The following is a 23,380-nucleotide window of genomic DNA, read 5'->3' on the forward strand; positions in this document are numbered from 1 at the left end:
AGACCTGAGACTGAGACCAGGAAGGGGAGAGAAAGGGAAGAAGATAAGGCAGGTTCTCTGAGGTTGACTGTAGGTATCAATGAAAGTAAGAGATTGCAGAATACATGAAGAGAAAAACTTGCAACTGGGATGTGATGTGTTTAGATTTAAGAGATGGAATGCTTTCAATGGAAATGAGAAATTTAAAATAGCCAAAAGCAGTTTGCGTATTTTATCACGAAGGGAACACAGTACCTGGGAATTCCATGGTTGTGGACCTGGGATTGCAAACACAGTCTGTGGTAGGCACACGCCCAGAACAATATGTCTGTACTGTGAAAGAATGACGTCTTTCTTTCAGGCTATCAATGCTATGGAGAACGGTCCTACGAGGGTTAGAGAGATTGAGTTCCAGGTGGGATGATGGAGATGAAATGAAGTTCTTGCACTCCAAATCGACTGCACCTAATGTTAAAATAAACTCAAACTGAACTGATATGTGAATTGGTTGTGTTAGTACCATGTGCGTCATCGTCATGCTGCTATATAGCTTAGCACGTTAGAGGGTAAGAGCTGTTGTCCCCCTCCCATTAGACCGTGATTTCTTCTGTAGCAGGGACTGCCTCTCATTTATGTTTATACCCCCAACACTTAGTGTGTCTGGCACATCACAGGGGTTCAGTAATGTTTATTTCCTCACACAGACAGATTTAATCAGGAAGAATTCACAAACTAAGTAGGCTTTGAGCAACTGACTGTCCTTTTTGGGTTTTTTTGAGAAAGAGAGAGAGAGAGCACATGAACTGGGGGTGGGGTGGGGGGAGGAGAGCAAAGGGAGAGGGAGAGAGAGAATCCTAAGCAGGTTCTACGTCCAGCATGGAACCTAACATGGAGCTTGATTTCACAACCCTGAGATCATGACCTGAGCTGAAATCAAGAGTGGGACATTTAACTGACTGAGCCACCCAGGCGCCCCTGACTGTCTTTTCCATCACTGTTTTCTGTATTTGATTTGCCCTCGAAGGACCAACATGGCATAGAGTAGGTGCATAATAAATATTTGCAATCCATTGGTTACAAAATAGCATCTTTTCTTGATTGAAGAATTTTGGGCATTTCTTTGCAGTTATTTATGTAAATCTGCACCTGTATTTATACAGCTCATTTATTTCCTTAGTTCTGATAAAGAGATGTATTTTATTTCCTGAAAATACTCCTTTGCATAATTGCTTCTGCACCTCGTTGAAGATACTTATCCTCCAATTCTGATGATGAGAAAATGATTTTAATAGTGGTGGGAGATCTCTGTACGTTGCATAGCTCCTATTAGAGCTCTAGGATGTTTACTGAAAATTCTTCTGAATATGTTATACCTATTGATTCAAAGGCTGTGTCTACCTAACAAAAGTGGGAGGTTGAACCCCCAACTTATTTTTACCTTTTTTTCCCTCTTGACTGGTTCTCAGTCACAATCATGGGCTAATTACCCAAACAGCTCAAGTGCGGTTTAGGAAAATCAACAAGGACAGGTATCCTTTGACTAATATAAGATGGAAAAAATTTTGCCATTTTAAAAAAGGATGAAAAAGTCATTTTAATTACTGGACTATTTGTGTACTGGGATCTGGCATGACTACTTCTTCTCAGGTGCACAAACAATGTCAGAACTTGTTAGAATGTTTGACTGGATCCTGTGCGATAGTCTCAAGATTTTCTGTTCTGTTCTCAATTTTAGGGGATACTGCTCTTCTTGTTTTTGACCAAAGTGGCCCTCCTTATTTTTATTATCCTCGGAGAGCTCATTATCTGTCTCTTTATCTATCTCTCTATATCTATCCTCTATCTATCTATCTATCTATCTATCTATCTATCTATCTATCTATCTATCATCTATCTATCTATCTATCATCTATCAATCATCTATCATCTCTCATTCTCTTTCTCTCTCCCTCTCTTTCTGCCAGGGAAGTTTGAGCTATTGGGTCTCTGGATATCCCTTATAAATAGTCATAAAATTCCATTTAACACATAAAGGGGCCATGAGGGTGTAAGCATTAACTGGTTAAATTGTGAACCCAAGTGAAATTCTTTCTTTTTCTTTTTTTTTTTTTAAAGATTTTATTTATTTATTTGACAGAGAGAGACAGCCAGCAAGAGAGGGAACACAAGCAGGGGGAGTGAGAGAGGAAGAAGCAGGTTCCCAGCGGAGCAGGGAGCCCGATGCAGGGCTTGATCCCAGGACTCCGGGATCAAGCCCTGAGCCAAAGGCAGACACTTAACGACTGAGCCACCCAGGCGCCCCCCAAGCGAGATTATTTCTAGATTCAATGGCCATCACAAATAGCCATATCCTAATCTATATTTTGGCCACAGATTTCAAACTCCCAGTGAGATCAGAGGCCAGATGTATTACTATTCTACCATAATTTCAGGATTTCTGGGTCAGGCTTAGTGAGGAGACAATGTCAAGTGTGAAAAACCAACACAAATTATTTCATTGAAATCTGGGTCAGAACACAATTGTTGGTTTTTTTGAACATTTTATCAAATGTAGTTTAGATCACTTTGAACTTATAAGCAATGTAGGGAAGGAATAGTCTCATGGAGAAGAAATCTAAAGCCGGAGTACTTTTATGAGCTCTTTTCACCATTGACTTAAGAATCAACATTTACTTGGTGGGATTTATTTTTATAAAATGTCAGAAAGTAAAAAAAGAAATTATGTGTCAATTAATGTTCTCAATTTCTGAAGCAACTGAATGCTTCCTTTTTTAAAGTTAAAGGCTTTTCAAGAAAATTTAAAATAAGTATGCAATCCCAACCAGATGTTACTGTAATCCTTCTGAAAGACTAGTCAGAAGCAATTTTTTCATTCCAGATTGCTTGGCCTGTTGACGAGATTTTTCCAAATTCTTCTTGGATTCTAAGGAACCAAAGTAGGCATGCGTGGGGGGCACGAACCCTGTTATTTCCTACTATTAAGTTAGACAATTCGCTTTCACTTTTTCAGATTGGGTTCAGACACATTTCCCTAATGTGTCAGGAAAGCTGGGCTCACCTCATGGCTCTTGTTTCACCTCTAAAGGAAGTATTTTTGGGTCAGTTTTTCCCAAGTCTGTTCCTGGATTCTTTTTTGGATCAAAACCAAACTTTGAGTTCCCTTTTGATATTGCCAGCCACAAGCTTCTAATAATCTACCTCTTCTCCAACTCTTTTCTTTTTCTTACACCCGAGGCACCTATCGATGGGATCCATGAAACTGTTTTTCTGTCTTCTCTTCTTCTATTATAATGTATTTTTGTACCATTTTCAAAGACCTCTTTTGAAAACATAATGCTTTTTTGGTGACTTTTCTTCCAATTGTAACTAAAAATTATATTAATGGATCTAGGCTGCTGAGCCACAAACCAAATACAGTGTCTAGATACAGAGTTCCTAAAGAAAGCTGATGAATTGAAGAGGCTTGTCCTCTTTTGTCTACCTAGGTATTAGTTGGTGAAGTAGAGAATGATGAAGAAAACTAGTTATTCAATTTGTTGGAGCAGGATGTTAATTAAATCAAGGCATTTCATCCTCACCACAGTCCTATCATTAAGAGTGCCCTTATTTTTCTTCTATCATAGATAAGGAAACTGAGGTGCAAGGGGTTGAATAGCCTTCCTTGGACCCCATAGTTAGGAACGAGCAGAGCAGGGATTTAATCTCAAGTCTGTGTCATTTGGAAGACTGTAGTCTTTTTTTTTTTTTAAGATTTTATTTATTTATTTGACACAGAGAGAGAGAACCTAAGCAGGGGGTGCAGAGGGAGAGGGAGAAGAAGACTCCCCTCTGAACAGAGAGCCTGAAGTGGGGCTCCATCCCAGCATCCTGGGACCATGACCTGAGCTGAAGGCAGACACTTAACCGACTGAGCCAACCAGGTGCCCCATGAAGACTGTACTCTTAACTACCCTACTACATCAACCCAACCAGCTATTCAGAAACATTTGCAGTAAACCATAAAAATAACTTCATTATGGTGACAACTCAAGGCTCAGCTGATACGAATGTTGGGTTAGTGGTCCTGCCTTGCACAGTACTGTATAGTGATGCCCAGAATCCCTCCATTGAGTCTGAAGAGAAAAGTATTACCTTCCAGCGGGGGTTAAACTCAGGGAAACCAATGCATATTCAAAAAACCCACAAGAAATTAATTTATAAAGCAGGAGTTCAAATTATTTCTGTAAAGAGAAACACATGTTCACAAGATGACAAATGTTGATCGTTTGGAATGAGTTTTCTCTTTAGTTAGGTAGATTCACTTAGGAGATCCATAACATGTTAGAAAGGTTCTTACTCAGAAAAAAAACCCCAATATTCATAATGGGTTTTCTTTAAATTACTACAACTGAGTGATTATTATGGGCCGAATTGTAACTTCAAATTTACATGTTGAAGTCCTAACCCTCAGTATCTCAGAATGTGAGTGTGTATGGAGACAGAACCTTTAAAGAGGTAATTAAGGTAAAAATGAGGTCATAAGGGTGGGTCCTTCATCCAGTGTGACTGGTGTCCTCATAAGAAGAGATTCGGACACACACCTGTGATCACACCAAGGAAAAGAACAGTGAGAAGGTGGCCGTCGGTGAGCCAAAGAAGGAGGTCTTGGAAGAAAGCAAACCCGTGCACACCTTGTTGCTGCATTTCCAGAGCTGTGGGAAAATATCTTTCTGTTGTTTAAGCCACTTGGTCTGTGGTATTTTGTGATGACAGCCCTAGTAACTTAATATGATAATTATATTTTTTTACTGTAGAATTATTTCCATTTCATTAAATAATATTGGCCATTAAAATCAGAGTTTACTTTTTCTAAACAGTCCTGAGATGTACCGAACAATTTTTAATCCGTTTCCTAGATTCTGTACCTAATGAATTGTGTACTAAATGAATCGGTACTAGTTTTCTTCACTAATAAATTCTGTTATTTTTAAAACTACTTTGATTAGATTTGGTAAGCATTCCAGACAAACCCTGAGCAATTAAAATATAACGTGAACCACTAACGCTCACATTATTAAAGTTGCTAATAGGCACATTTAAAAAATAAAAAGAAAAGGTGAGGTTTAATTTCAACAATATATGAATATATATTAGTGTATGTTATGTCTTATATGTGTTAATATTACATATAATACATTCAAAATAGAATCATTTCAATATGTAGTCGATATACAATTATTAATGTGAAATTTTCCAATTTTTTCCCTCATACTAAGTCTTCATAATCTAATGTTTACTTTACTCTTAGGGCAGATATCATTCTGGACCAATCAAGTTTTAAATGCTCAACAGTCAATGTAGCTAGTGTGTGGGACAGCTCTAAACCTGTTGTTGAATCTTTTTCTATCAGCACTGTATTTGCACATCTTTTTTAAAGATTTATTTATTTGAGAGAGAGAGAGAGAGAAAGAGAATGTGTGTGAGTGGGGGAAGGGGCAGAGGGAGAGAATCTTCCAGCAGACTCCTCAGGGACTGCCGAGCATGCCACGGGGATCCCACGACCCATGAGATCATGACCTGAGCCAAAACCAAGAGCCTGACATTCAACCGACTGAGCCACCCAGGTGCCCCCTATTTGCATATCTTTTTAAGGCAATGTTTCTGCAGATGTCTGAGGTCACCGATTTTACGTTGGTTATTTGAAGTTTCAGTTTCTGAATGTGATATGCTCTTACATGAAAGCATCAACTTTATCTGAGTTTACTGCCACTTTATGTAACAAATTCCTGATTGACAAAGTGTGATAAAAGGAAGTCATTACTAAAATTCCAATCAGATAATATTTTCCTGTTCAGGCTTCCTGGAAACATCAATAGATATTTATGAGCTGGCCTGCTACATGCAAGGTACTAAGAGGGAAAATGTGTGTAAAGTTGTTTATTTTCAAATTGAATTATCTTAAATATTAAAAATCTCTAAATGGATTAAAGGGGAAAATGCTTCCATTTGTTGGTCTTTTACTAGGTACTGACACATGTGATCTTATTTATCTTTTTTTAAAAAAGATTTTATTTATTTGAGAGAGAGAGAGCATGCATGCCCACAAGTGGGGGAGAAGGGCAGAGGGAGAGAGAGAAGCAGACTCCCCACTGAGCAGGAAGCCCAACTTGGGGCTCGATCCCAGAACCCTGAGATCATGACCTGAGCCGAAGCCAGATGCTTAACCGACTGAGCCACCCAGGGGCCCCTTACTTATCTTTTAAAAGTCTTGTAAGCTTTATACAAATGAGAAAACTGAAGCTTCATAGTTTTAAGTAAATTTCCCAAGATCGCCTCGTTCACAATTGATGGAGTTTCTCATTCATATGCTTTACATCTGAGAAATTTCAAAGCAACACGAAGCGTGTGAATTTTGCAGAAACCATTAAATCTAGCATGGGTTTTGAAGTAGGCTAAGCTCAAGTTCAAGGTTCCAGCTCTTCTATTTACTAGGCTTTTTGTCTTTGTTTTATCTTATTTAAACTCCATGAGCCTGTTTCCTCATTTAGAAAATGGGCATCATAATAGCTCCTATCTCTTAGGGCTGTGTGAGGACTGAGTGAGCTAATTCAGGGAAAGTACACTGTGTGAGCATATATTAATGACTCACCAAACATAAGCTCTTTGTTCTTTTTTATCATCACTAGTGACAGGCCTGGTATACATTAACTCTTTCAATTTGCAGGAATTTTTTTGACCATTCGGTAGAACAGAATACATTTTTATATTTTAAATATGATTAAGCAGAGAAGCCTGAAATACGTTTCTATAATTAACTGCTCCAACTGTGTTAGCGCATGAGAACAGCTTTCAGAAGGAGCTCTGACATTCCCCAAGAGCCAGGGAGAGGCCAGCGCTGATGTCTTCTCTACCTGTGAATGAACCGTTTTATCCTTCGGAGGTGGGGACCTTGATTTCTTTTTTAAAGATACCTGAATTCTGGCCAGTGCTGCTTTAGGATTCGATGTGCCATGTGACCCATCTCAAAGGAGATAGAATAAAGTTTTTCAAAGGTCACATCTCAGCCACTTAAAATGTTTATGTTTTTATTATGGCTGAAGATCGTATTATGGCAATTGCAATAAAAACAACCGAAGTCAAAATGAACCAATGAACACAACAAAAACAGAGAAAGAAAGGGGTGGGGGGGGGGAGAGCTTCCGTTTAGGGTTCAAATGCTTCCACTCATCAGTCTTAACCTTTTTGATAATTGTATTATGTGCAGCAGCAAAGAAACAAAAGGGGATAAAGGTCTTAAGAGTTATATTGATAAACTATGTGTGGTGCTCAAAAATGGCATGGAATATCTTGTTTAAGCTGTAAAAATATATTAGCATGTCATGTTATCTTCATAAATTCTTCTCACACATAGGGTGGGTGGAGTTCCCAAATCCCAAGGCACATTACCAATTCGGTTGGTCGCCGCAATTCATCAATTGTTTTGTCACATATTTTCAGGCTCACAGTTGGGACTGAGGTATTATGATTCTAGAGGGTTTGATAATAGGTGAGTTATTAGCTGTTGGGGACAGATTTGTTTCGGAGCCTTTCTGTGGCAGTCTGTTATATGGGAAGGCAATCATTTTCACGGAGTTTGCTCCCTCAGACTTAAAGAGATTCTGAATATAGCTTGTAATTTTTTTCCTAGTAAAATTTCATTAGTGGTTAATTATGATTGGTAGAGCTTACCGGAAGTTCACCAAGTGTGTTGAGAGTTCAAACATGGCCAGTTTTAAGCGGTGTCATGATGGGATGGACAGCTCTTGGTATTCTCTCTCGCCATGTTTATACACACTGTCTATCAGTCTTCAGTGTATTATCGCATGTTGAACTTGTGATTTTAACCTTTTTGGAAAACAAAAAGGACTTTCAGAATTGACTTTTCTCAGTCTGGGCAACTTTACATTTTGGTTTTTGAGCATTTGCCTCGTACTATATGATTTGGGGTAAGAAATAATTCGAGGAATGTTTAAACAGCATCTGACTTTGATGGGCTGCAAGAAGGTAATTGCTTTTTGTGGATGTTCTGTTGCAGATCAGGCCAGATGAACCCAAAGTGTGCTGAAGTCTGGTCAGTCCCATCTACAAGTTTCTCAAAGAAGCCCTATTGTATCAAAGGCAGATTAAGCAGAGTTAATTTCTCTTCGAAAAGTGCACATTTGTAAGAAACATGAAAAAGATAAAACATAAAGGAATATAATATGTTTCTCCATATATTTTTCTGACAGTTTCAAGTTTCTATTCTAGAAGGGTATCCTCATATTTAGATAGGTACTTTAGTTCACACAATTGTGATCAACTTCAAAATTAGCTTGACTATTAAAATTATTAGTTGCTTATACTTTTTTCAGTAAGGGCAGGAGGAAATGCAAATAAAGGAGGATTTCAAAAAAATCAATGCAAAACATAGTTATATTGAAGTAATACATAATTAAATATATAATTTGGATTAGGCTGAATCAAAAGTTTTTGCTAAGAATATAATGCTGTCAGAGTTTTGTGCTGTCTTTCCTCTCTGTTTTACTGGAGACAGGGTTTATCTGAAAACTGCATCTATTATCTCCTAACTAGAGAATATAGAAAGAGAAATGAAAAAACTTTATAAAAAATGGAAAAATAGTCACCACGGCAGTAGATCTCCCAAATGGCAGCTGTGTATAGAGCAAACATTCCAGAATACTGGAATAGATTTAAAATATTGCTGATCTTCTGTTTATGTTCTTGCTGTGTTGGGATATAAACATTTTTTGATGAGGGGTATTTCTGTTTCAGCAAAGAATTATGTGGCTCAATTATCTGGAATAGGATTCGGGGCCTGAAAGATATTTGATTATATGTTATAGAGGGCTCATAACTGAAATGGGGTATGACTTAGACATTATACATCCATTTAGCAGTTATGTAAATTATTTCTGATAAATTATTTCGAGCCCTTTTTTCAGCCTTATACCTCTCATGCTATTTTGGAGAGCCCCTGGCCTAGGGCAGATTCAGTCCTAGGTTTTATTTAAAAATGCTTTATAGGGGATACAAAATAAATCTAAGTCATAGACTATATTCTAGAAGCTTCCTAGAATATTTTGGGAAAGCAGCACCCATTCTTAGAGGAAGAAGACCAATGAGGGCCTAAGGTGCTATGGAATGCTTGCACTTGGGCAGGCAATGAACGGGGAGGAGGATAATCCCAACCTATATTGGGGGCGGGGCAAGCTGAATGGGGGTTGAAGTTGAAATGTGTCTGCGTGAGGAATTATGTGGCTCTTCTCCCTCTTACCTATTTTAGCTCAGTCACTTATTCAATATTTGTTGTGCATCTACCATGGTTCGGGTAACTCGAACCATAATGGCACATCATGCTGAAGATAATGGACACAGTTGCTGCCTTCATGACTTTTAAGATCTGGTGGGCGGTAAGCATGAAACATGAAAACAAACAAATGTATAAAACAACACACTGTGCTAGGCAATAGCAAAGAAAAGCAAGATGCTATGAAAGAGGTTGCAGATTGGGGAATGCAGGTCTGAAGAAGAGACATTTAAGCTGAGATTCGAAGGATATGCCTATTAAAATATAGACACACTTCTTATACAGGATATGCTAAAATTAGAATTTCTTTTCTTTTAAGATTTTATTTATTTATTTGAAAGACAGAGAGGAAGAGAGAGAGCATGAACAGGGGGAGGGGAGAAGCAGACTCTCCTGCTGAGCAGGGAGCCTGCTGGGGCTCGATCCCAGGACCCTGGGATCATGACCAGAGCTGAAGGCAGTCGCCTAACTGACTGAGCCACTCAGGAGCCCTAAAATTAGAATTTCTACCGACTTGCTTTTTTATAGTCATGTGTATGACAAATGAGGTAAAGAAATATCTAGAACATACTCATTTAATTAGCAAGTGTATCCTCAGAGGCTCACCAAGAAACAGATGCCACCTCAAAATGGAGAACTTGAGGAGGGTTAAAAACATTTTATAAAGCTGTGGTGATGGTGTAGGGAAGTGACAAGGGATAGAGCAGTTTTTTCAGGGCCATTAATAGCAGAGCTGTCACAATACCTAGACCCAAAGGGACAAGATGGGGGGCATGGAGACCTGAGTACTAGGGAGAGGTATTGCCTTGAGATGAATATGACCTTGGTTGAGGGACACAGCAGCCTGAGGTGCCCCCAGTGTGAGAAGGCAGGGCTTGTGTGTGGGGGTACAACCTGGAATCTCACTCTCCTTTTCTTTCTGTCCTCCTAGTAATGATCCCCTTTAGCTGGACCCAACTAGAAGTCATAAGATGCCCAGTTTCACATGGGTTGGACTACCAGTTAGAGATCATGGTCCAGAAGGTAGAACACGGACTTTGGAGAGAAACAGAAGATACCTCACAGAGCGAGTCTAAACGAAGCTCTCACCATAGACAGAGCTCAGAGGTGGGGAAGGGGTGTGAAAGAACAATAAGCCTTGTGAAAAGATTTATGAAGATTCGCTCTGTTTTGAGTTCATCGGTGGTGGGCATGGTGGGGTCTGTCAGAATAAAAAATATGGCTTCTGGAGACTATTATAATAGCTCTTCTAAGAATTTCTCCTACTGGCTATTCAGACTTCTCTTCCAGGGGCTGTGTTTTCTCTGTAATGTCTGCCATAATACCTGAATCACTCGGGAAGTAATAGCACCCATGATGGCACTGCCACAGGAAGTGCAACGGGCCAGGAACAGCTCATGGCTGAGCAGTGTGCTCCCACAGTTACCTACCCAGACACCTTCATTCAACATATTCCTGCACATTCCTACAGTGCCACTTCTCCTAGGACCACTGCTCTGCTCTTTCTTTGGGTTGTTTTGTCTCCCCCCCCCCCCCCTCAGCAAGGCTGGGGATGTGGAAATGAAGAAAGGCAGAAGTTGAAATGTGCTGTAATGCTAGCTGACATGTGAACGTTGGGATTCCTGTGTAAGAGGAAGGAATGGCCATATTTACCAACCAGCGCCAATCCCCCTTTCCGCCTCAGTTTCAAATTCTGCAGGAAAGAGACAGCTCTGAAAATTTACGAGCCATAACTTGCTCTTCATTACTTGGTTACAGGGTAAGCAATGAGCACCCAAGCCTAAGGGTCACCTGCGGGTCTGGAAATCTTTGTAATTTTATAGGGAAGTTCATGGGCTGCGGGAGGAGTGATGAAGTGCTGAGAAGCCACTCGTGCATCGGGGACCGCTAAGTAGTTTTGTTATAAATAAGGATATACATATGCACAGGGCTCTTTCATTAGAACATTCTCCCCCATCGTGAGAATCTCAGTTAATGGCTACGGTGGCCCAGTGAATTGGGCAGCGGAGGCCTCGCAAACTTCCATTTCAGGGACACTGAGACTCAGAGGCCAACACGACCTGCCAGGGTCCTGCGGCTGGGGAACGGCAGAGGTGCTGGAAACGAGTTCCAACTAAAAAGAAAAAAAATCACAACAGTTTCCAATGGAAGATTTCAAAGCAGAGAACGTCTAGGCCTTTTACAGTTCTCAGAAAATTCCAGAGTGTGGCGAGAATCGGGAACTTTTACGGAGTTTGTTTATAAATTTGTCCAATGAAAAGAGAACTGTGGTTGGAGGTAAAATTATACTCTGTTGGACCTGCTGTTCAAATACCTCTTTCCTTCTTTTTTTCCTCTTCGGAATACTAGTAGCAGGATGGGAAGCCTGCCTCTCTCTTCGCTGTCACGAGCGGTTAGTCTCGGTAAAATGAGGACTCTGCAGCTTTGCGAGCAGGGAGGTTACCTGATCTGACTTCCGGTTTTGCAAAGGCTCCTCTGGCCACTGTTCTGAGAGCAGGCGTTGGGTAAGGAGGAGGGTCCAACTGAAAGGCCCTAGCAGCCTGATATGCGAGCGGTGATCACGGGGTTTTGGACAAAAGTAGCGGAAGAGGTGGTAACAAGTATTGTGACCTGGATATATTTTGAAAGCAGAGCCAGCAGGACTTCCTGACAATTTAGATGTGGTTTGTGAAGGAAAGAGAGGAGTCGAGGATTAATACGTGTTTGGCCTGAGTAACTGGAAGGAGGTACCATCAAAGAAGATGGGGAAGAATGAGGTGAAGCCAATTTGGAGGGAAGATCAAGAGGTCAGTTTCGCAAATGTTGAGCTTGGAGGATCTGTTACACATTTGTATTTCGTCCCTCCCTCCTCCCCCCCCTTCCTTCTGTCCTTCCTTCCTTCCATCCTTCCTTCCCTCTTTCCTTCCCCTTTGTTTCACTCTTTCTCTCTTTCTTTCTTTGTCCTGCCCTTTCCCTGTGTAACAAATTCAAATAACACCCAGTTACAGTTTTGTAGGTCAGAAGTCAGGCAGTGCACGGCTGGATTCTCTGTTCAGGGTTTCACAAGGCTGCAATCAACCGGTCGGTAAGGCTGAGTTCTTGTCTAAAAGCCCTGGAGAGCAATCCACTTCTAGGTTCATTTAAGTTGTTGGAGGAATTCAGTTTCTTGTGGTGGTAGGTCTGAGATCCCTGTTCCCTCCCTCTATGTCAGGCGGGAGCCTCTCAGCAGCTAGAGTCCGCTCTGAAGTCTTTGCTCCATGACCTTGCCCTCCTTCAGCAATGGAAAATTTCCCTCATGTTGAATTCCTTACATGCTTCAACTTTCTGACTTCTTTTTCAGAGACCATTTGGAGAAAGCTCTCTGTTTTTAGAAGACTCATGTGATTAGGTCAGGCCCACCTGGATATCTCCCACCCTCCATCTTAAAAAAAAATTTATTCTCAATTTGCTGAATTTTGTTCTAAGTATCAAGAAACCTGAAAAGGAGCTATGTATAACAAATCGTTACTAGAAAACATAAGTAACTGTTCAAAAAAGAACAGACAGTTCGATTAAAGTATAGATAATAGCAATGCTTCACCATCCTCTAATACTTCTGCCCTTTTCTGGAAATATTATTTTATTAAAGTATAACTGATGTATAACATCATATTAGTTTATGATATACAGCATAAGTATTTGATATCGGTGTACACTGAAACGATTAAGACAATAAGTCTGGTTATGATCAGCACCATAAAAAGTTAGAAATTTTTTCTTTTTTTAACCTTAGGATGAGAATTTTCAAGATATATTCTCTCAGCAACTTTCAAGTATGCAATACGATACTATTGGCTATCGGTACCATGCTGTATATTACATCCCCATGACTTACGCATTTTATAACTGTGAGTTTGTAGCGCTTTTTTTTTTTTTAAAGATTTTATTTATTTATTCGACAGAGATAGAGACAGCCAGCGAGAGAGGGAACACAAGCAGGGGAAGTGGGAGAGGAAGAAGCAGGCTCATAGCGGAGGAGCCTGATGTGGGGCTCGATCCCGTAACGCCGGGATCACGCCCTGAGCCAAAGGCAGACGCTTAACCGCTGTGCCACCCAGGCGCCCCATGTAGCTCTTGATCCCCTTCACTTATTTCACCCACCTCCTTACTTTCCTCCCCTTTGGCAACTATCAGTCTATTCTCTGTTATCTACGAGTTCTTGTTTTGTTTTTTTAGATTCCACATATAAGTGAAATCATATGGCATTTGTCTCTCCCTGTCTGACATAACTTCAGTTAGCATAATACCCTCAAGGTCCATCCATATTGTGGCAAATGACAAGATTTCATTCTTCTTGATGGCTGAGTAGTATTCCAATGTACATATATACCACATCCTCTTTATCCATTCACCTATCAGTGAACAATTAGGTTGTTTCTATATCTTGGTTATTATAAATAATGATACACTATACATAGTGGGACATCTATCTTTTCAAATTAGTGTTTTTGTTTTCTTCAGATGAATACCCAGAAGTGGGATTGCTGAGTCATATGGTAGTTCAATGTTGTTGTTGTTGTTTTAAGATTTATTTATTTATTCTAGAGAGAGAGAAAGCATGAATGGGAATGGCAGAGAGAGAGGGAGAAAGAATCTCAAGCAGACTCTGGGCTGAGTGTGGAGCCCAACATGGGGCTCAATCTCATGACCCGAGCCAAAACCAAAAGTCAGATGCTCACCCAACAGCACTACCCAGGTACCACGGTAGCTCTATTTTTAATTTTTTGAGACAACTCCATACTGTTTTCCATAGTGGTTGCACCACTTTACATTCCCACCATCAGTAGATGAGGGTTCTCTTTTCTCCACATTTTTTGCCAATACTTATTATTTCTAGTTTTTTTGATAATACTATTCTAACAGGTGTGAGGCGATATCTCATTGTGGTTTTCATTTCTATTTCCTGATGATGAGTGATGTTGAGCATCTTTTCATGTGCCTGTTGCTCATTTGTACATCTTCTTTGGAAAAATGTCTATTCAAATCCTCTGCCCATATTTTAATTGAATTATTTGTTTTTTTTGTTATTGAGTTGTAGGAGCTCTTTATATATTTTGGATATTAACCTCTTATCAGATGTATGATTTGCAAATATCTTCTCCCATATCTTCTCTTCATTTTGCTGATGGTTTCTTTCACAATGCAGAAGCTTTTAGTTTGATGTAGTCCCACTTGTTTATTTTTCTTTTGTTGCCCTTGTGTTTGGAGTCAGGTCCAAAAAACCATCTCCAAGAACAAAGTTTTCCCATCATTTACTGAAGAGACTGTCTTTCCCCATTGTATATTCTTGCCTCTGTTGTTGTAAATTAATTGACCATATATGTGTGGGTTCATTTCTGGGCTTTCTATTTGGTTTCATTGATCTATGTGTCTGTTTTTATGCCAATACCATACTGTTTTAATTTCTATGTGTTTGCAATATAGTTTGAAATCAGGGAGAGTGATCTAGAGTTGTGCTTCTTTCTCAAAATATCTTTGGCTATATGGAATCTTTAGTAGTTCCAAATAATTTTAGGATTATTTATTCTATTTCTGTGAAAATGCCTTTGGAATTTTGATAGGGATTGCACTGAATCTGCAGGTTGCTTTAAGTAGTATGTACATTTTAACAATATTAATTCTTCCAATCCGTGAGCGTGGGATGTATTTCCATTTACCTATGTCGTCTTCAACCTCTTTCATCAGTGTCTTATTGTTTTTAGTCTATAGGTCTTTCACTTCTTTGGTTCAGTTTATTCTTAGGTATTTTATTCTCTTGTTGTAATTATAAAAGGGATTGTTTTTAACATTTCTTTTAATTTTATCATCCATTCCCATCTCCTCTCCTTACCACTGCCCCCCCCCACATGCAGCCTTTTAAAATTTAAAAATTTAACTGTGCCATGTCACATAACATCACTACAGGAGGAAGATCCATCATATTTATAGTCCCAGGGATTTTGCAGGGCATGTATACAAGGGCCAGGAATGTTGGGGGACCACCTCAGAATTCTGCTTACCACAGTATCCAAGAGAAATGTTGAATAGAAGTCTGGATAGTCACATTTAGAGTTCAGGAGAGAATTTTGGGAGTCCTTGTGGTCCAGATAATACTTCAAGCTGTGAGGCTGAGCTAACTATGAATGAATCTAGATATTAAAGAGAAGAGGCTCAAAGAGTGAGCTCTGGGGAATGTCAAATTTTTTAAAAGATTTTATTTATTTATTTGACAGAGAGAATGAGGAAGCACAATTAGGGGGAACAGCAGAGGGAGAGTGAGAAGAAGGCTCCCTGCCTAGGGAGCTCGATGTGGGCCTTGATCCCAGGACCCCACGATCATGACCTGAGTTGAAGGCAGATATTTAACCATCTGAGCAACCCAGGCGCCTCTGGGGAATGTCAATCTTGAGAGGTCTGAGAGAAGAGAAGAAACCAGTAAAGGAAACTGAGAAGGGGTGACTAGTAAGGTGGAAAGAGATCCAAGAATGTGGTTTTCTAGAAGCTGAGTTTTAAAAAAGAATATCAAATGTCAATATCAATTTAATAAATTGTATCAAATGCTGCTGCTAGATTAAGTAACATGAACAAAAAGAATTGATCATTAAATTTAACAAAATGGAGGTCTTCAGTGACTTTGATGAGAATGATTTTTTTTTTTTTTTTTATAGAGAGGAGGGAGAGGAAGTCTGTCAAAAGTGGAAGAAGAGAGAATGCAAGGAGACAAATTTGAAATGGTTACTCTAGACTGTTCTTTGAGAAGATTTGCCATAAAGGGAGCTGAGAAATGATAGTAGCTGGTACAAGGCAAAGTGGAGCCAAAAATGGGAATAAAACTATGATTAAAGATGGGATAAATAACGTTTGTATGTTGAAGGAAATGATCAGTTCGAGAGGAAAAAAATTAATGATATAGCATAGAGAGATGAGAATTGCCGTGTGGCCTTGAATAGGCAAAAGACTAAAGATCAAATGCACAAATGGATGAGTCAGCTTTAGATAGGAGCATGGGGTATCCTTTTACAGTAACTGGTGGGAAGCAGAATATTTGGTTACACACTGGGCCATAACCTATAGATGTGTAGCTTGTGCTCTGCTCAAGGTTGTCTTCCTGAGGAGAGTGGAGGAGCTGAAATGTAGCCACATTGTGTGCCTTGATGTGGGACCAAATCTATCCAGCAGAAGGAGCATAAAAGTATCATTTGGGATACATATACTCATAGATGGTGTTATAAGCTGAATCATGTGTCCCCCTCTAACCCCAGATTCATATGTTGAAGGCCTAATCCCCAGTTCCTCAGAATGAGACTATATTTGGAGATAAGGTCCTTAAAGAGGTAAGTAAGGTACAATGAGGTCCTAAAGGTGAAGGGTTAATCCAATATGACTGGTGTCCTTATAAGAAGAGGAGAAAAGAGACACCAAGAATGTGTAGGCAAAAAGAAAAGAACATGTGAAGACATAGGAAGAAGACAACCAGCTGCAAGCCAAGGAGAAAGGCCTTGGAAGAAACCAAAACTGCGCACATCTGACCTTGAACTTCCAGCATGCAGAGATGCAAGACGATACCTTTCTGTTGCTTAAACCACTTCGTCTGTGGGACTTTGTTATGGCAGTCCCAGCAAACTAATTTAAGTGGGTAGAGGTGGTGGTGGAACTCTGTGGAAGTTCTTTTTGGATTGCTTCAGTTTTTCTCAGTCAGGTGGAATCTTTAAAATATAGGCGTAGAGATGTGGTCTCTACATTGAATACTATTTAAATTATTTTCTTTTTTTCATGGGTTTGTGTTGTTTATTTGCTAGAATCTGACCATAGATACTTAGTTCATCAGTTTTGAGGTTTTCAACATTTTCTGCAGCTGCTAGTGCAATAAGATAAGGAAAAAAAATTGGAGGCATAAGGAAGAATAAAACTGTCATTATTTGTGGGTCATTATTTATATAATTACCAAACAATATAAACAAATTTTTATTAAAGATAAGAAAAAATACACAAACTAATCAGACTGTTTAAAGAAAAAAAAAAAAAAACGATGAACATGGGATTTAGCGGAGAGGGAGGAGATGGGAAAAGGGTCTATGTGGCCAGATGTGAGTTGTTATCATGGCACTAGCTTATGTTTTGGGTGGTGATTTCATGAATGTTTATTACATTATTAAAAATGCCAACTAAGTAATCAACCAACTAAATAAAGGTGGGCTAAGCCTGGACCAATGATGAATGTGTACTATGAATGAAAAATTATAATTAATCTAATTTTGTGTACCTTGGGCACAAATAAAAAAATATCATAATCACCATGTGTTTAGCAATTTGCAATTTATGATATGTTTTTATACCCATTCCTTGTCTTGATAATCATTTGAAATATCTCCTTTGATTTTCAAGGTGGTTCTGTAAGGTAAAACTTTATCCTCATTTTCCTGTAAAGACAGGGATCTAGGAATATTAAATTAATGTCACATTGCTCATGGGTGGTGTTGTTAGAACTTGAAGTGTCCTCCTCAACTTCATGCCAAGTATCACATCTAGCGATGTTTTCCCAATTGTTGAGTTGAAAGCTTAAGTCTAAAATCATTCACCGTATTTGGATGTTGTTTGATTTGCCTTGCTGTCGTCTCGTACATTGCTTTTATCTTTCAGACAAATTCAGTGAATTCTTTTAACATTCATGTGCGTAAGAGCTGTCCATACATTTGAAAATTAAAATAAACAGATTGATGTAATTGAAATTTAGCTGTTTAGAGAGTGAGAGTGTACAGTTTTTAATTCTGATTCAATCCTTAGCCAATATTAGTTCCATTGTCTTACTATTCTACTAAAATCAGAGAATGCAAGTAGCCTCAAAAACGCAGACATCCTCCCCGCCCCACAAGCTTGATAACAGACTGACTAGAAACCAAGTACATGAATGGTGATGTAAATGAGACTCTTAAGTTTCGCTCAGCGATGGAGGGTAGAGGGACCTTAAGATGACTATTTCATTAAGAAAGGTCTTCCCACCAATAACTTTCATTTGCCCTATTTATTCTTTTATAATGTCAAGTTAAGGCAGATATTATTATTAAATTCTATTTAATATAATGTATTCACTTTTCTAGCTTCAAAATATTCACCCAGAAGGGTACAATGAAGTTAGAAATGGGCATTCTTTACTGTTTTTTGATTGGGGGAGGTATTTTACTAATTTATTCTTGCATTCAGTAAGACACTAATTTTTCAACTGACTTAATTTTTCAGTTTTACAAGAAATATTGTACACTTCACACTTATTTCTTCTGTGATTGGTTTTATTCGGAAGCTGTGGAGAGTCATATACTTTTTTGCAGCCACGTCTCTGCTCAGAGCGTGACTCGCTCCCCTGGAAGGCACTGCTGTGTTCTGTTAACAGCATGTTGGCTTTAACTTGGTAAATAATGACAAACAGCATCAAAGTTTAGTATGAAGATATAGCACTGAGCGGTCATGCCCTTGGTCGCTGTATCATTCATGCAGACACAATTATTGTAGAACTGACTACATGCAGCTTCATGCACTGCTACATACCGTGTACAAAATTTCATGCACTAATTATTCTCTCTCCAGTAAGTTTCTAAGATGTCTGAAGACAGGTGGGTCATACCTTTTGTTTTGAGTGCAATATTTTTTGTTGTTGTTGGATAAAACATTTTTTTAGAAGATTTTATTGATTTATTTGAGGGAGAGAAAGACAGAGAGATTACAAGCAGGGGGAGCGGGAGAGGGAGAAGCAGGCTCCCACTGAAAAGAGAGCCCGACACAGGGCTCAATCCCAGAATCCTGGGACCATGACGTGAGCCGAAGGCAGACGCTTAACCAACTGAGCCACCCAGGAGCCCCTGGATAAAACATTCTATTCATTTATTCAACTGTTGCTTATCCAGTGCTCATTCTGAGCCAGGGCTTTTGCTAAGTACTGCCATACAAGCATTTGCTATTTATTAATTCAACACATTTCTGAGTGTGTAACATCTGCCGGATTCTTGAGATACAGGTATAAAATAAATTAAATTTCTAATTTTGTGTACCTTCCGTTTTAGTTGGGAAGGGCAAACAATAAAGAAATAAATAACCTATATGTATTATTAAGTAGTGATAAGGGCAATGAAGAAAATGAAACAAGGTAAAGCAATAGGGAGGGATAGAGTGTGAGTGTGGGGATAGTTGAGCGAAGATGGTGAGGAAGGTCCTCTCTGAGAGATGGCATTGGAGCAGGGACCTGAGTGAAGTGGGGGGGGGGGGGGCGTGCTGAGCTAAGCAAATGTCTGACAGGAGAGAGTTCTTGGCCACGGGAAGAGCAAGTTCAAGTGCCCGGGATGGGAGGTGCTCTTGGCATGTCCTGGCGCAGCGAGAAGGTAAACTGGCTGGAAGGCCCTACGCTCCAGGGAGGGCTCCCTGGAGGTAAAGTCAGAGAGGAGGCAGGGCCAGATCAGAAAGGGCTCTAAAGGATTTGAGTCTATATGCGGTGGAAAGATGTTGGAGGTTTTAAGTAAGGCACTGATATGGTCTGATTTATGATGAATAAGACAAATGAAAAAGATTTTGAAACTGCTCTAAAGAAACTTAAAATCTATTATTCAAAGTTTTACTATACATTCATAGGCATTCTTATTAAACTATGAAATTAAAAAAATAAATTTACTAAAAATTAAAATATTCCCGCTATGTGTATGGTCTATGTAGAGAGAGAGAGAGTGTGTGTGTATATATATATATATATATATATATATATATATATATATATATATAAATATATATAATTGTGGGAAGAGGCAAATTGCAAATTTAAGTGGAAAATTATAACCTCAAAAGTTATAAAGATGAGGAATGTAGCATTTATAAACTAAAAACTCAAATCCAAGAAATGTAGTTTATTCATTTGAGAAACAAAAGTGGCTGTTTTTTTAAATTTTACTTCCATATTTTTGTACCTCAAAATGCCAGCATATGACTTACTATTTTTGCAAGAATATTAATTACTGTTATTTGTTAGTTTTTTATTTTACTTTATTTGAGAGAGAGAGTGAACGAGAGGGAGAGAGCATGAGCAGGGAGAGAAGCAGAGGCAGAGGGAGAAGCAGACTCCCTGCTGCAACGGAGCCCAATGTGGGGGGTCTATCCCAAGACTCCGGAATCATAACCTGAGCCGAGGGCAGACGCTAAATCGACTGAGCCACCCAGGTGCCCCTAAATTACTACAATTCAAATAGTAGGTCCCAAAGAAAATTTGATAAATATTTACAGCACATGTTTGCTTTAAATTAGGGCATAGTGGTTGGTTGTGTAGTGAATCTGAATAGAAACATAATTATATGATCTTAAGGATCAAATAATCAAAGGTCCTTCTTTTTTTTCTGTCCATAGATGAGATTTTAGCCCTGTAACTAAGGGGTCTGGTTTGTAATATTAATTTTGGTGCTAATGTGATAGGTGGCTTTGAGCAAGACTGCAATGATGGTAACCGCTAACGCAAATTGAGTTCTGTGAACCGTGCTCTTTGTGCTGGTGTTTTCTTGCCAGAGTTTGGGACCAAAGGAGAGATAAAGAGCAGCTGGTCAGATGGAGAACCAAATATCACCTTTAGGGCTAACGAAGCGGTTATCAGGCATTGTGGCAACAACAGGTTTCTAAATACTGAAGCCCGGGATAAGAGATTTCTGCGTGCAGGCTTGGGCCAGGCTGGTGGACTGTGACTTTCCATTGAAGGGCATCCTGAGGTGTATAGAACAGAGCAAAAGTTGAGTCTTGTGTGGGTATTTAATCCTAGGGTAAAGGAGAGCAAGGATCTGGGCTACATCATTCTACCCCTTCTTCCAAAATCATAGATGTATTTAAGGATGTTCCCTCTTCATGGAAGTTACGCTAATGGAGAAGACCTTTTTTTCCTGGTAATGAATCTCATTTAATTCTCACAGAAACCCCACAGAATAGGTATTATTATCACAGAAACCAAGGCACAGAGAAGTGAAGTGAAGCGTGTTGGCAACGTCCCACCGTGAGGCTGTGGTGGAGACATCCTTGAACCCAGGCAGTCTGGCCCCAGACTTCGCATTTTCTGTTCTCTAATCTTTTTGAGCTGAACTTTCTTATCTGAAAAATGACGGGGTTAGGCTAGAAAAATCTCTAAAAATTCCTTTCGACTTTAAAATGCTTTAATATGTCTTTTGGTTTATTGTAGAAATATCTGGGTGTGTGAAATATTTGAAACTCCTCAGGCAAGGGATAATATGGAACAATATTACATACAACTTAAGACGTTATTTTGATGAAAAGTCACAGTAGGTAATTGTAACCCAATTCTCTTTTCAATGTGGAAAACTTAACAGTTTAAAAAGGAACAGACAGATGGAATTTTGCTAACACGTCCAAGAAGGAAATATGATTTCACATGCATATTATATGCAAGTTTATGAATGCAGTCATAGTGTCTGGAACCTAGGTAGGAAACTATGATGAAAATCAGTGAAGTGAAATATCAAAATAAAACATTGCATGACAACTCCTAATGGGCAGCAATGCTGGCGCCTTTAATAAAACCACTTGGGAGTATTAACGTGAGACATAAGTGGCTGAAGGGTTCTGAATTTCCCTGGTGATATTCATATATCAAAATGAATGTTAGCTGGCAATAGCTCAAGCAGCGACATGCTTAGCATGCCACACTGTTGAGATGCCCAAGTTGTGATCACGGACAGTAAATCGTGACATTTTACTTTGTATTAAAATCAAGTAGACAACTGTGTTCATAATTTCCTGAGCACTTGTTTGGGGCACAGATTTAGGCTTATAATCTCAACGAAGGATGGAATGTGTGATTTAGGTAACAGAATCACCGTTGTATATATATATTTTTTTAAAGATTTTATTTATTTATTCGACAGAGATAGAGACAGCCAGCGAGAGAGGGAGCACAAGCAGGGGGAGTGGGAGAGGAAGAAGCAGGCTCATAGCAGAAGAGCCTGATGTGGGGCTCGATCCCACAACGCCGGGATCACGCCCTGAGCCGAAGGCAGACGCTTTAACCGCTGTGCCACCCAGGCGCCCCCACCGTTGTATATTTGAAAGGATGGAGGCATTATCAGCAGGTTTCCAGTGAAACTGCTTTCACAGTCTTCCAGGCAGCAGAGAATTTACTCCACATTTGAATACACTCTGGGCATTTTGGAATACTATTTTTAATGGAAGATTTTTAAAAATCACTTTAAAATAATACGCTTTTAAAAATGGCTTCAAACCAATATATGTTCCTTTTTAAATAATGATTTTATTTATTTAGAAGGAGGGAGTGCATGCATGAGCAGGGGGAGGGGCAGAGGGAGAGAGAGAGAGAGAGAATCTCAAGCAGACTCGCCGCTGAGTGGGGACCTGGCCAGCCGCTGGCTTGATCCCAAGACCCCAAGATCCTGACCTGAGCTGAAATCAATGGTCAGACTCTTAACCTACTGAGCCACCCAGGCACCCCGAACCAATATAAGTTCTACTCATACAATTAATGTTCAAATAACTTCAGTTTTTCTGTTAATTTAATTTGGTAGTTGGCAAGTGTCAAGTACCTTTATTTAATGCAATATGTTTAAATTCTAGCTGATGAGCTTTCTTCTCTACCAAAAAAAAAAAAAAATTAAAAATGACATTGCCTTTACTAACTAAAAATATATCTTTGATAAGTATGACTTTTGAAAACAGGTCATTTTCTTTTTTCAGGGGTTGCCTGGGTATCACGTATGACTATTGTTCTAATGCTCCACTTGTATCTGTCTTTCTTTTCAGTAGCATCATTTTCCAGACAATATCCGATGGGTTCCTCCTGGAGAAATTGTTTCTGTTTGGTTAAAAAGAGATTTTCCTTACCTGTTGGAACTTTATGTATATTTACTCTTTCCAAAGTGTGTGTGTGTGTTTTGAAATTATTTCTTTAAAGATTCTGGCACTAATGGGATGTTATGATTCTTGGTTTTCAAAAAAAATCTAAGCAAAAGAATGATTTCTAATGACCCAATTTATATGTATTATAAATTGCTTTCAATAATATGTTTATTTTATTGACTAACAACTCCAGATCGA

Source organism: Ursus arctos, unplaced genomic scaffold (assembly GCF_023065955.2).
Source record: "Ursus arctos isolate Adak ecotype North America unplaced genomic scaffold, UrsArc2.0 scaffold_11, whole genome shotgun sequence".
In the NCBI taxonomy this organism is placed as follows: domain Eukaryota; kingdom Metazoa; phylum Chordata; class Mammalia; order Carnivora; family Ursidae; genus Ursus; species Ursus arctos.